Raw genomic sequence first — 13,211 nt, forward strand, 5'->3', positions numbered from 1 at the left:
TGCTGCTATCGCAACAGCTTATGGGGATCCTAATAAAATAGAAAAAAATACCAAAGAGGCTTGTATAAGTTTTTTCTTTCTTTTTCAGATTTTTCTCAGCAGAAATCATCTGATGAGATCCCCTCCTGAGTCACATGATGATGATGATGCTTAATGTGTTCACAAAGCAGAAGGGAAGGAGTTGATGATAACAAACTGTCTCCTCATACCGCAACAGCCCCGGGAACCCACCTGCTCTAAAGGTCAGGAATTAACTCACACTGCTCAGCCCCTCCCTCCCTCCCAATAATGAAAATAGTGAGTTGCGAGGGCTGTTAAGAAGACCAAAAATGTACCCTATGAGTACATACCAATACATTACACACTACAGACCCAAAACACATGTCACTACCAACAGTGAGTCCCTGCTGAGATCACTGAGGGTGAGATGGTATAACACGACAAATGGTACAACACGACTAATACAGTACAGCTCTTTGCATTACAGCTCTAAAATACTGTGATAGCACAGAAATGAGACAGAGATTGAGACAGAGATGGAGATTGTGATCGAGAGTCTATATGTGAGTCTGTTTGGTTTTGAACTGTGAGAGTCACCTACCCGTTGTATTTATAGTTTTGTGCAACAGCACCATAGCGATCCAGGAGCAGCATCTGATGTGGTGAACAACTCTAGAGCTATCCCAGCATGCCCCTGGCCACAGGCCTCATAGTGGGGATGCATCCCAAATGACATCCTATATGGTGCACTACTTTTGACCGGGGGCCTGTAGGGCTTTGGGAATAGGGTGCCATTTGGGACACAACCAGTCTCTCCCAGGATAGGTTACTTGTAGCCACCATGGTTGTAATCAATTCAAATGGCTGTGTGGGGCTATCTAATCACTAACCACGCTCCTGTGTTTTCTTTTTGATTAATTCCTTCCCCTTGGTGTCTAAAACACAGTTTTGAGGACAGATTGGAAGGAGAAGAACTCAAGCTGAACAAAGCAGCGCAGGGAACTGACTGGGATTAGTGGTAGCTACTTCAGGACAATTATAATCTGGTTTCTGCCCAGATTCCTTATATAACACTACTCATAATTGGACCTGTGTTGAAGAAGTGTGGAAACAACAATGCCTGTGTCCCAAATGATAACCTTGTCCGTATATAGTTCCCTTAAAGGGCTTAGGTCAAAACTTTTTAATTTTTAATTTTATCTGTTATTTTACCAGGGAAATTGACTGAGAACACGTTCTCATTTACAGCAACGACAGGGGAGAGGATGGGGATGAATGAGCCAATTGTAAATTGGGATTATTAGGTGACCATGATGGTTTGAAGGCCAGATTGGGAATTTAGCCAGGACACCGGGGTTAACACCCCTACTCTTACGACAAGTGCCATGGGATCTTTAATGACCTCAGAGAGTCAGGACACCCATTTAACATCCCATCCGAAAGACAGCACCCTACACAGGGCAGTGTCCCCAATCACTGCCCGGGGGCATTGGAATATTTTTTAGACCAGAGGAAAGAGTGCCTCCTACTGGCCCTCCAACACCACTTCCAGCAGGACCTGGTCTCCCACCCAGGGACTGACCAGGACCAACCCTGCTTAGCTTCAGAAGCAAGCTGGCTACTTGAGCACTATATAGGGAATAGGGTGACATTCGGGGAATAGGGTGACATTCGGGGAACAACCAATGCTTGTGTTGTCTAATGGTATAGCTATAACATCAAATGTGAATTTTTGTTTTATTTCAAACTCAGATATTGACAAATTAAATGGGTGCTCTACCCGTCATCACCTTTTCTGACTCCTACAATCTACAATGAGCAAAATATAGTATATCCAGCAGAACATACAGTATGTAGAATATAAAAACCTTGAAGTTGGGCACTTTGAAAAAACTTAACTCAGTCTCTGTCTGATTACAGTAGACATGATCCATCTCAGTTTTCTCAGAGAATCCATTTCAGAGCAGAATCGTGAAATGGAGTAGCACTCTCCACCCGACCCAGGCTAGGCAAAGAAGATTGAGGTAGCAGTGCAGCACCAGACATAATCTGAATAGGCCTTGTTTGTGTCCCAAATGCACCCTATGCCCTACATAGTGCAATATACATTTTTTCCAGGGCCACTCATATGTAAAATGTATACATTTTCTACACTTTTTTTTTCAAAAAACAGATAAAGCACCTCACAACGCCTCTCCCCTTTTTGACCTAGATAGTTTGTGTGTATGCATTGATATGTAGGCTGCCTTTTATTTATTTTTTATGTAGTTCTGTCCTTGAGCTGTTCTTGTCTATTGATGTTCTGTATTATGTCATGTTTCATGTTTTGTGTGGACTAGGAAGAGTGCTGCTTTCGCAACAGCTAATGGGGACCCTAATAAAATACCAAATACCAAATACTAGGAAATGTGATCAGACCCCTATGGGTCATGGTCAAAAGTGGTGCACTACATAGGGAATAGGGTGACATTTGGGACACATCCCCTTCCCTCTCACAACAGCAGTTCAATTGGTGATAATAGGCTCCATTCAGGCCTAGTATTGAATTCGCTCTCTCTCTCTCTCTCTCTCTCTCTCTCGCGCTCTCTCTCCACATTGAGCTCATCGCTGCCATTTTGATTATTGGCCTAAATGTAACACAGTCATCGAGACATACTTACTGCTAAATCAGTAACAGAGATAGGAGAGAAACTCCATGGTATATTTAATAGAGACGTGGCAGAGAACGGTAATGCTCACGACTTGAGCCCAGGAAAGCCAGCCAGCCAGCCAGAGAAACTAAAAGTGGGTCCTGAAAATGGAGGTTCGGTGGCAGCCGGTGCTGTTTCAACTGACACGTCCATCGTCATAAAGGTGCTTTATATTGCTGACTGCTGAGCACAGAAAATAAAGAGTTTGTCCAGTTTATTTGCTCTGTCATGTTCGCTGTTTACGTGTATGTTCGACACAAAATCTGTCAAAGTATGTCTTTATGCTTTCAGGAAAACAGACACTCTCACAAATATGCTTTGCTGTAGCAGCCCATGAGGAAACCACTCAAATCAATGTCATAGGACAACTCAAATGACAAATAATAAACTCAACAGAGTCTAACATCATAGCTGATTCCCAAAATGTATTGCAATATTTCGGTAATAGGGTGCCATTTGAGACGCAGCCCATAGAAAGAAGGGTACTTACATCTGTGATTCCAGCCTCCAGAATGATCACCTTGGCCTCCTTCTCCACTGCATCCTTCTGGTGAACTGGGAACGGGAGAAACAGGAGCTTGTGTGAGACTAGACTGCTGTCAATTTTTTATTTTATTTCACCTTTATTTAACCAGGTAGGCCAGTTGAGAACAGGTTCTCATTTACAACTGCGACCTGGCCAAGATAAAGCATAGCAGTGCGACAAAAACAACAACACAGAGTTACACATTGGATAAACAAAAGTACAGTCAATAACACAATAGAAAAATCTATATACAGTGTGTGCAAATGGAGTAAGGAGGTAAGGCAATAAATAGGCCATGGTAGCGAATCAATTACAATTTAGTAAATTAACACTGGAGTGATAGATGTGCAGATGATGATGTGCAAGTAGAAATACTGGTGTGCAAAAGAGCAAAAAAGTAAATAAAAACAATATGGGGAAGAGGTATGTAGTTGGGTGGGCTATTTACAGATTGGCTATGTACAGCTGCAGCGATCGGTAATCTGCTCAAATAGCTGATGCTTGAAGTTAGTGAGGGAGATATAAGTCTCCAACTTCAGCGATTTTTGCAATTCGTTCCAGTCATTGGCAGCAGAGAACTGGAAGGAAAGGCGGCCAATCACTCTTATAGTAGAATATGTGAAGCAGGTGGTTAGAGGAGCAGCTCCAAGGAGAGACAGTCTATGTCGAAATGGTGCCCTATGCCAATATAGTGCGCTACTGTTGACCAAGGGCAAAAGTAGGGCACTCAATAGGGAATAGAGGGTCATTTGGGACACACACCACTGTCTACTAATCTATTTCTACGCAATTGGTTAATAACTAGCACTAGATTAAATAACGTGCTTAAGGCATCGAGTGTATTTCAAATAGGCCTGAGGGTATTTGATATAAAAACAAAATCAAGGTTTATTTTCCTCTTGGTGATTGAACTAGCAATAACGTATGTATATTTTGTTACTGGTAAATTATATTTCCATCTCTTTTGCAACTGTTGAATATATTAAGGCGAATCGTACCCGAAATAGATTTATAAAACTCACGTTGAAACCTTCCTTCCTTCTTTCCTTCCACTGCCTTAAGAGGAAATAATTGTGAGGTTTAATTGAAATTCATGGAGGACTAATATTAAAGGAAGAACAAAATGTTATGAAAAACTGTGCATAATTGGCATCACTTTGTTTTCCATGTGAAAGCACCTCCTTTGTTGACACATCCGGCAGATGAAGGATATGCAAATAACCTGGGGAGAGCTCTTCTAAGTCCCAAATGGCATCCTATTTCCTATTGTACACTACTTTTGACCGGGGCCCATAAAGCTCTGGTCAAAAGAAGTGCACTATGTAGGGAATTGGATGCCATTTGAGACAACACTCAACTCTATAACGTTCTCCAAATCCATCCAATAGCCTATCTAATGAGTGTTTTAATCTATCACAGTAATTCTTTGCTCTCGTCAATTTATGCAGAATCCAGTATAATTACGCTGGGCGGCTTCAGATGGGTGATTTGATTGAACTGAACTAAGCTCTGAACCTGAGGAGGGGAGCGTGACCACCATGTCTGCCATGGACCAGGCTGTCAAAAAGGATGTCTTAATAATGCTGTCAGAGCCAGACCACCTGGGCTACACACATACGTAATGACCACTGGGCCATTTCTACTGAACCACAGCCACTGGAGTCAGTCTACTCCATAGCCATTACACCACTGTCCAGTGGAGCGGACACTTGTGTGCAGCCAGTGGTAACGTACTGCCTTAGCAAGTGAGACATGCCCACAAAGACAATGACATAAAAACCCAGACAGTCAATTAACTACAACCATACATCGCAACATGATGAGCATAAAATAAACAATCAAACAAGTAAACAGACAAATGAACATGAAGACTCCCAGTGCTGTCCATGGGAGGGATCCAACAAGCACACAGCAACAAGTGGGACTTCTCTTCCTGGTGCTTGAATGTGATGTTAACAGTAAGGGTGAGATAATTACAGCCAGACAGTCTTTCATTAGACAATACATTTGGCATCGCAACACCACATTGTGGAGCGTTGCTTCCCCACATCCAGCCTCCTCTCCTCTCCTCTCCTCTCCTCTCCTCTCCTCTCCTCTCCTCTCCTCTCCTCTCCTCTCCTCTCCTCTCCACTTCCACAGACTCTTAATGAGCAGCTGCCTAACTAGAGCACGGCAACTCAACAGCCAGAATGAGCATGTTCATTTGTACCACACTGAGTGAATCCCAAATCGCAACCTGCATGGATGGATCTTTGAAACTACTAACAAACTACAAAGCGGGCAATGGTAAATTGGCTATTTTGTTTACAGTTTGCATACCTGCAGGTTTTGAAATGTCTGAGGTATGATGATACATTTTGAATACAAATTGCAAAAGTAAACTAGATACAGGTTTTCATTGCATGTATTATATTATTTCCATATCCCCATCATTCCATTTTATATATACCCTTTTCAGTGTGCTCCATCTTTTGTTACACAGTATCACAGGCCAGATTGTTGTATAAGAAACAGTGGGCAGCGGAAGAAAGATCTCACTCTATGAGCGAGTAGCTGCCTTTTTTCCTTCGAGAATACATAGGAGTTTCATTTGTCACCCCGTGTCCTGAGTTCTGTTTCATGTTAACTCAATGTATCAGAGGCACCTTGAGGGGAACAAAACAGCCTGGATTCAAAAAACTCTCAATATTTAACCATTGACTGAAGGAAAAGGCCTGGTTCTATGAGGTCTATGAGTTCAGAGCCCAGAATGGGATGCTGTGTCGCACCGGGGACTGTTTCTGAGCACATTTGATGGGAATAACAACCCCATCACTTTGTGATACAGTACACAGATGTAATCACATTACCTGATCATGATAGCAGTGATCCCTGAAAAAAATCTAATATATTGCGGTGTGTTTTCTGCTCTCTGAAATATTTGACAGCGTGAGAAGGAAGGAGACTTGATAAGTAATATTTATAATATTTTGTGTCTAAAGACCATGTCACCATCCCCAACATCTAGTTGTCAAAACCAATTCCAGAGTCATTTTTCAAATGCTTTTAATTACATATTGTATTCGGAGGTCTCACTTGCATTAATTTGATTTCTGATATCAACATTTCAGCCTTCAATCTCTTTCAAATGATGTTTTTCTCCAATCTCCAACACCCTAGCCTTATTGCCTCCAGTAATTTAAACTGCAATATGAAGCAATGAGCAATGGGAGATGACTTAGAGCATCACAAAGACAATGCAATATGTAATCAAATTAAAAGCAGGGGGGAGAAATGGCATCCCAGGCCACCTGGGGCAAGGAGCCATTACCTCTCTGTGGAGGGGAGAGAGCAGTACTCCATCATACACTGCCTGCATCCCAAATAGGCACCATATTCCATTTATAGTGCCATAGGGTTTTGGTCAAAGGTAGTGCACTATGTAGGGAATAGGGTAACATTTGGGAAGCAAGCCACTATCTGCCAGCTGAATAATGGTAAACAAGCTCCATCTCTATCGAAACATTTATCATCACTCTCCACTGCTTGGAGTCTGGCTAAAACTGGGAATGGAAGGATATTCATGTAAAAATGTACACACTGTATGTTACTGTTACATGGTTCCACTTTGAGTAACGGTTGTAATACCAAATATCTAAGAATATTTTTTTTTTGTGTGTAATGTGCTTGGTCTCAATATGAAAATGATACCGATTTTCATAACACAGCAGTTTTGTTGTTGTTCATATTTGATTTGATTATTAGATGTTGCCGTTCATATTTTATTTGGGTATTAGACGGTGACATGTTATGTAATGTTGTCACTCCACACTGGCAGTTATTTTTCTGTTGCATTCAGGTGTAGGTACTAAACTGTAATGACAATGTACAGTATACAAACATCTGATTTTATGGGCCCTGGTTAAAAGTAGTGCACTATAGGGAATAGGGTGCCATTTGGGATGCAACCTATGACACAAACAACCCTCCTACAGAGGGTAAACAACAACAACACCCGCCAACAACAATTAATGACCCTGCATAAATGAATTGAGGTTACTGCACTAAGATGTAATACAGACTACGACATCGCAGCCTCGACTTTCAACAGCAATCAGCATCATATTACAATCTGTAATGGAAACTTTAATACAGTGCTGTTAACGCTGTCAACTCATTTTTAACCAAGAATAGAGTGATGGGTAATGAACTAAGTATTCGTGTGATGCATACATTTATGCATCACACTAATGCTATATAAGAACTAAGCCCAAAGATCTATGAATATCTATACATTCTCATGAAGGATCTCACAGTGTCACGATCGTCAAAGGGACTGAGAGAGGACCAAGGCGCAGCGCGTGGAAAGTACATCTTCTCTTTATTAGAAGAAGGAAAAAAACGAAACAAAAACAACAAACAGACGAACGTGAAGCTAAGCAAGAACTAAGTGCATACATGCAACATAGAACATCGACATAGACAATTACCCACAAATGCATGATGCCTATGGCTGCCTTAAATATGGCTCCCAATCAGAGACAAATGAAAGACATCTGTCTCTGATTGAGAGCCACTCAGGCAACCATAGACATACCTAGAAACATACACTCAACCATAGACACAGCTAGACTTCTATACTAAACATAAACCCAACTACTCTAATAAACCCCCTAAACCTTACAACCACCCTAGACACTACAAAAAACACATACATTCCCCATGTCACACCCTGACCTAACTAAAATAATTAAGAAAACAAAGAATACTAAGGCCAGGGCGTGACACACAGACTAAAAGAAGATCTCTTTAAAAGTAAGAGAATGTCTAGTCTACACAGAGTCCATGTGGGCTCCCTGTCCTCATCTGAATTCTGCCCATCTGTCTCATCCATCATGGTTCATAGAATAGGGATGTCTCTCTTTTCTTTGTGTGAGGGATGGACGGATGGTGGCCAGGTAGCCTAGCGGTTAGAGCGTTGGGCCAGTAACCGAAAGGTCGCTGATTCGAATACCCGAGCCGACAATTTGCTCCAGGAACTCTGCACTACTATGGCTGACCATGTAAAACAGGGTTCCCCAACTGGAGATTTTGGTTCTCCCGTTGAATTTATTTGGCCCCGCAAGTTTTCTTAGCAAAACTTTTTTGGGGGGAGGGGGACATAAAAGACTGTAAAAACACCAGCAAAACAGCTCCAAGTGATTTACATTTTGGAAATCTGTTCCAAAGTATGCCCAAGCTGACTCATCAAATACGCTGCTGTTACTGTTTATTATCTATCTGTTGCTTAGTGACTTCATCCCTACCTATATGTACTGTACATACAGTATCTACCTCAATTACCTTGTACCCCTGCACATCGACTTGGTACTGGTACTATAGCCAAGTTATCATTACACATTGTGTATTTATTCCTTGTGTTATTATTTATCTTTTTGTTCTCTCTGCATTGTTAGGAAGGGCCCGTAAGTAAGCATTTCACTGTTAGTCTACACCTGTTGTTTATGAACCATGTGACAAATAACATTTGATTTGATCGTATACAAATGTAAGCAAGGTTTGAAATTATTATGTTTTAGTCAATCATTATATCTGTTTGGGCTTCTTGTGGTCAATTTGCAGACTACAAATTATTTGCAATTATGTTCAGGCCCCCTGACCATGCGCTCAAGAAAAAAATGTTCCGCAGCTGAATCTAGTTGATTATCCCTGCTGTAAAATAACACATTTTACTGCACCTATCCGGGGATGGAAGGAGAGAGACAGAGAGGGAGGGAGGGAGGGAGGGAGAGAGAGAAAGAGAGAAATAGAGATGGAGGGAGGGCTGAAGGGAGGGAGAGATGGGGCATAGAGGTTTGATAAGTGGAGGCAATGATAATTCACTGGCAGCAGAAAAGCAACAAAAAATGGGACATAAAGTATCAGCCAGTCCACAGCAGGGATCTGATCCACCAGGACAGACAGTATCAGTCCGTCCACAGCAGGGATCTGATCCACCAGGACAGACAGTATCAGCCCGTCCACAGCAGGGATCTGATCCACCAGGACAGACAGTATCAGCCCGTCCACAGCAGGGATCTGATCCACCAGGACAGACAGTATCAGCCCGTCCACAGCAGGGATCTGTCCACCAGGACAGACAGTATCAGCCCGTCCACAGCAGGGATCTGAACCACCAGGGCAGACAGTATCAGCCCGTCCACAGCAGGGATCTGAACCACCAGGACAGACAGTATCAGTCCGTCCACAGCAGGGATCTGAACCACCAGGACAGACAGTATCAGCCCGTCCACGGCAGGGATCTGAGCCACCAGGACAGACAGTATCAGCCCGTCCACAGCAGGGATCTGAACCACCAGGGCAGACAGTATCAGCCCGTCCACAGCAGGGATCTGAACCACCAGGACAGACAGTATCAGTCCGTCCACAGCAGGGATCTGATCCACCAGGACAGACAGTATCAGCCCGTCCACAGCAGGGATCTGAACCACCAGGACAGACAGTATCAGCCCGTCCACAGCAGGGATCTGAACCACCAGGACAGACAGTATCAGTCCGTCCACAGCAGGGATCTGAACCACCAGGGCAGACAGTATCAGTCCGTCCACAGCAGGGATCTGAACCAGCAGGACAGACAGTATCAGCCCGTCCACAGCAGGGATCTGAACCACCAGGGCAGACAGTATCAGCCCGTCCACAGCAGGGATCTGAACCACCAGGACAGACAGTATCAGTCCGTCCACAGCAGGGATCTGAACCACCAGGACAGACAGTATCAGCCCGTCCACGGCAGGGATCTGAGCCACCAGGACAGACAGTATCAGCCCGTCCACAGCAGGGATCTGAACCACCAGGGCAGACAGTATCAGCCCGTCCACAGCAGGGATCTGAACCACCAGGACAGACAGTATCAGTCCGTCCACAGCAGGGATCTGATCCACCAGGACAGACAGTATCAGCCCGTCCACAGCAGGGATCTGAACCACCAGGACAGACAGTATCAGCCCGTCCACAGCAGGGATCTGAACCACCAGGACAGACAGTATCAGTCCGTCCACAGCAGGGATCTGAACCACCAGGGCAGACAGTATCAGTCCGTCCACAGCAGGGATCTGAACCAGCAGGACAGACAGTATCAGCCCGTCCACAGCAGGGATCTGAACCAGCAGGACAGACAGTATCAGCCCGTCCACAGCAGGGATCTGAACCACCAGGGCAGACAGTATCAGCCCGTCCACAGCAGGGATCTGAACCAGCAGGACAGACAGTATCAGCCCGTCCACAGCAGGGATCTGAACCACCAGGGCAGACAGTATCAGCCCGTCCACAGCAGGGATCTGAACCACCAGGGCAGACAGTATCAGCCCGTCCACAGCAGGGATCTGAACCACCAGGGCAGACAGTATCAGCCCGTCCACAGCAGGGATCTGAACCACCAGGACAGACAGTATCAGCCCGTCCACAGCAGGGATCTGAACCACCAGGGGGTGCTCACATTGAGAAACATAAAGACACTGCATCTTCAACTTCAAAAATGAATTCTACCTTTTCTGTGTTCCGCAAGGTACTCTCATTTAAAACATTACTGTAAATCCCTTTTTTTTTTTTTGCATAAAAGGTCAAATATAACATAATACTGGTAGTACCAGCAACATAAACCATGCCTATAAGAGGGCAGTGACAGAGAGAGTAGTCTGGCCTGTTACCCAGTTCCAGTACACGAGCATCTGTAGACTTTAGACCACAGGGACTCCTGGTAAAGCAACGTTCTGGATCTCGACTGGCACCCTATTCACTACTTAGTGCACTACCTTTCGACCAGAGTCCTATGGGCCCTTGTCAAAAGTAGTGCACTATATAAGGAATAGGGTGTCATTTGGGATGTAAACAAAGCGTTTGGTCTTATCAGGAGTGTTTGTCCTAGACACCCGACTGTCAGGAACCATTAACACACCACTTCCCACATAACCAGATAGATACTGGGAGGAGGAGGGAGATAGTATGCATCCCAAATGGCACCATATTCCCTATATAGTGCACTACTTTTGACCAGGGCCCAAAGGGAATAGGGTGCCATTTGTGATGCCACCATAGCCTGGGACACAGTACAGTACAGTATCTTTCCAACTGAGTAGTGGAAAAAATGAGAGACCACTTATTGTTCATGACAGGAAAATTCACACGGACTGGCAACAATTAACGCCTCGCTCGCTCTCCTCCCTCTCTCTTTCTCTCTCCTCCCTCTCTCTTTCTCTCTCCTTCCCGCACGCTCTCTCTCTCTCTCTTTCTCTCTCCTCCCTCTCTCTTTCTCTCTCCTCCCGCACTCTCTCTCTCTCTCTCGTTCTCTCTCCTCCCTCTCTCTTTCTCTTTCCTCCCGCACTCTCTCTCTCTCTCTCTCTCGTTCTCTCTCCTCCTTCTCTCTTTCTCTCTCCTCCCGCACTCTCTCTCTCTCTCGTTCTCTCTCCTCCCTCTCAGCATGTCCGAGGGGTGACTTTTACGTCTGACTCATCTCTCCAGCCGATTGAGTGAGTGAGGACCGACCGACCGGCTGGCAGCAGCCGCCAGCCAGCTCCAGCTCGCTCAAATATGATTGCTGCATGATCACTCAAGCATTTTAAAGACTCTCTGCCAGCCCCATGCATGTCAATAGTTTAATAAAAGGCTAGATAGATGGTTCATTCGTAGTGTAAGAAACCTTGTGGTGTGTGGATTGCATATTTTTTTCAGTAAAATTTAGAGGTTATACACAGTTGTAAGCAGCAAAATGGACAAAACATTACACAAGTTTATCTGGTGCTTTCAAATATGTTGTAGCTTATCCTTTTGTGTGTGTGTGTGTGGGTGTTGGCGTGTGTGTGTGCATGCTACACGTGTGCGTGTGTGCCGGTGTACGTGGGCGTGCACGTGTGTCTGAAACAGAGAGGAGACTGAAAGCCTTCTAGCACAGTTCCATGGTCAAGGCCATCTTACTGGGGAGCCTTGCAGTGCAGGCAGAGCCTTTCCACTTGAAGGAAAAGTCTCCTGTTACTGCTGCAGGGAGGACAAGGGCTGACATACTGGGAAAACCTTGAACTTTCAATTGTTTCCAAGCACTGGAAGCTCCATACCCAATGCAGGCTATTTCTTAGATTGTGCTGGGTTTTTCAGACAGCGTATATCAGCTGATGTTTATTACAAACAATCCCTTCTGTATGACAGTCTTTAACATGTCGATGACCTTTTGTGTCAAATAATCAATATGTGACTGAATGTGTGGATAGGATGGGGTAAGCTGTAAAATGCTTTTGCACACGATTGAAAGTAGAATACTTGATAATAAGAAAATAAACACTGAAGGAATTCATTCAACTTGCATAATGCTCAAGGCTCTGACAATGGTGTTAGACATGCTTGGCATGTCCAGTCCAACCAGATTATTTCACTGGTATTTTCGCACAGTCATCCATTGTCCTGAGGAGGTGTGTGCACTGCCTGCAGTAAAGACCTTTACTAATAACATAGTAATAATAGCCTAGCACCCTGGGACAGCTGTACACTCAGTTGCGTGGACACCAGGAGACCATGACAATGTCACTATGCTGGGAGCACAGCAGCGGAGCACGCCTGTATCACCCCAGCCCAGGGCTACAGACGGACACACGGGCTGATGGGTAAATCTGTGATAACAGAGGCCTCACTTCACGATGCTATCCTCCACGGACAAGTCCTCTTGTCCTGCGGCACGTAATTACAAACCCGGCTCTTAGCTGGACGTAGAAGAAGAGAACTATCTGATTGACCGTTGAAAAGTCCCCCCAAAACCAACAGCGGTGGATGGAACTATCAAGGGACATCTGTGTAAAGAGATATCAGTGGAGGACTGTCACTTTATTTCGCCACATGCAGCAGCCAAGAAGAAGAAAAATTAAAGCCTGAAACCATATAAATGCCTCCAGGAGGTACGGGAAACTGGAGACTGGCCAGACGCCCGGGGGCCGTATGCGGCCTGCGACCTGATTCAATACGGCCCGCGGAAT

At 44.5% G+C, this 13,211-nt stretch overlaps 1 protein-coding gene across 1 annotated transcript in view; it reads right to left on the reverse strand.

Annotated features, from left to right (window-relative positions):
* LOC120020386 (receptor-type tyrosine-protein phosphatase N2-like) overlaps positions 1-3,266 on the reverse strand; it is a 62,824-nt gene extending 59,558 nt beyond the window's left edge. Inside the window, exon 1 of the mRNA XM_038963998.1 lies at positions 3,181-3,266. The gene's annotated coding sequence lies outside the window, so the exon portion shown is untranslated. The remainder of the gene's footprint in view (positions 1-3,180) is intronic.
* Between the last annotated feature and the right edge of the window lie 9,945 nt (positions 3,267-13,211).

This window comes from Salvelinus namaycush, chromosome 25 (genome assembly GCF_016432855.1).
Source record: "Salvelinus namaycush isolate Seneca chromosome 25, SaNama_1.0, whole genome shotgun sequence".
Classification (NCBI taxonomy): Eukaryota; Metazoa; Chordata; class Actinopteri; order Salmoniformes; family Salmonidae; genus Salvelinus; species Salvelinus namaycush.